The 2,280-nt window shown below is 49.6% G+C and overlaps 1 pseudogene; it reads right to left on the bottom strand.

Moving 5' to 3' along the window:
- Positions 1-299: 299 nt before the first annotated feature.
- Positions 300-1,180, bottom strand: LOC116552401 (annotated as a pseudogene).
- Between the last annotated feature and the right edge of the window lie 1,100 nt (positions 1,181-2,280).

Below are 2,280 nucleotides of genomic sequence, written 5' to 3'. Positions count from 1 at the left end.
AGGAAGGGATGGTAGACAGAAGTGTCTTCTGAAAACATGGGGAGGATCACTAGGGAAGAGGAGAAAAGATAAGTAAGTCGCTGTCATGTCCCCATAATACAAAGTGAAGAAAGTTTGTTTTAGAAAGTAAGCCCCGGGGGGAGTTGACCTCCAAGCCCCGGAGTAGGGGTAGGAGGCCAGGGGCAGAGCTGCCCAGCGTTGGTTGCTGAAGCGTTAAAAAGTGCCATGACGGAACCTTAAGGAGGCAGCCCCTGGGAGCCAGGGCTCCGTGTGCTGGCACCGTAGGGGCTGTGTGCTGAGCCTCGGGAGGGAGGTTATGTCTCAGCTGTCGTGCTAGCTCCACCCCTCAGTTGCTATGTTACTGACTCCTGCTCTGCTGGGACTGTTCATGGAGATCCACACCCCAGCTTCAGCCTGCTGTGCCTCCCAGATTCTGGGGTTCACTCTTTGGCAACTTTTCAGCTATTGCAAGGAGGGAATGGTTCTGGTCCATGGCTGTCTTGGCTGAGGTCTCCATAAACAATAGCTGTTCTCATCTGCGTATACCTGGGCCTCTTCATACTCCACCATATGCTTGTTGGCTGGTCAGCTTTGTTCCCCGCCATGGCAATCATGAGGCCAGGACTGGCCTGGCGCTGTAGTTTCTTCACCCATGTGTTTGCTCAGGCAAAGGTTTTCTGATTAGTAATGTCATAAACCACCATTGCAGTTTGGGCACCACTGTGGCACGTGGGGGCTAAGCTGTGGCATCGCTTCTGCCCAGCTATGTCCCAGATCTCAAATTTGGCTGTTGTGTCATCTAGACAAAGGGACTGGGTGAGGAAGGCCTCCCCGATGGTGCTCTCCTGGTGCTCATGGAACCGCCCTTTGAGAAAACGTAATACCGGGCTTGACTTTCCCACTGCAGATTCTCCCAGCAGGACAAATTTGAACTGGCATATTTGCAGGCCCCATTGGGCCTGGGTGTAATTCTGCTGAGTTGTGGCCAGATTATCAGAGTGGGAAAAGGTGGAGGAAGGGAGATGCCATAAAGGGGAGAGGGGGAAGGGGAGGGGATTTCCAGACTTCAGCAGTCCTGGGACTCCGTCTCCCCTGTCGTCCCCAAGCCTGTGTCGCATCTGTATTGGGTTTTTCAATTTGTATTATGTTTTATTGTTGCATTGCTTTTTATTGTTTGGGAGTTTTTTCTGAATACTTTCTATCCATAGTTGGCTGAAACTGCAGACACAGAACACGCAGTTTTGCCTTTCAGCTGAGGGAATCAGGCCTGCTCAGAATATCCTAGGCAATCTCAGTACGCTGATTGTGTCGGAGACACTGAAACCAGAGCAGCTCCATCTTGAATAGGGGCTGGGTAAAATAAGGCTGAGATCTGCCGGGCTGCATTCCCAGGAGGTTAGGGATTCTAGTCACAGGATGAGATGGGTGGGTACAAGATGCAGGCCACAAAGACCTTGCTGATAAAACAGGTTGCAGTGAAGAAGCCAGCCAAAACTCACCGAAACCAAGATGGCGATGAAAGTGACCTCTGGTCATCCTCACTGCTCATTGTATGCTAGTTATCATACATTAGCATGTGAAGAGACACTGCCACCAGTACATGATAGCTTACAGACACCATGGCAAGGCCCGGAAGTTACTCTATATGGTCTAAAAAGGAGAGAAATCCTCAGTTCCAGGAATTTCCCACCCCTTCCCTGGAAATTCATGAATAATCTACCCCGTGTTTAGCATACAATCAAGAAGTAACTATGCACATGATCAGTTGAGCAGCCCACCCCTCTGCTCTGCCTATGGAGTAGTCATTCTTCTATTCATTTATTTTCTTGATAAACTTGCTTTCACTTTACTCTTTACCTCCCAAATTCTTTCTTGCAAGAGGTCCAAGAACCCTCTCTTGGGGTCTGGATTGGGAACCCTTTACACTAACAATTGTAGACCTTAATCACACCTACAAAATTCCCTTAGAGCAACACCTACATGAGGCTTGACTGGATAACTGGAAACTGGAGCCTCCCCCCAAGGCTGACAGAGAAGACTGCACAATCGCAGGGGCCTGCTCCATGTTCTACCTGCCCACTCCCTGGAGACGACTCCCACGTGGCCTCCATCCTCCCACCCACATAAGGGATGCTGCCATGAACACCTTCACACGGGTTACCTTAAGAATCTTGGTGAGAGTCTCTTTAGGATCCATATGTAGGAGCAGAGCTGCTGGAGCATAGATACATGTATACCTAATGTCACTAATTCTGACAGATTGTGCTAAAGAGTGACTAC

Source organism: Sapajus apella, unplaced genomic scaffold (genome assembly GCF_009761245.1).
Source record: "Sapajus apella isolate SASKATOON/1434 unplaced genomic scaffold, GSC_monkey_1.0 scaffold11, whole genome shotgun sequence".
Lineage (NCBI taxonomy): Eukaryota > Metazoa > Chordata > Mammalia > Primates > Cebidae > Sapajus > Sapajus apella.
Note: the sequence above shows the minus strand (reverse complement) of the source record. Positions and strands in the feature narration are given on the sequence as shown.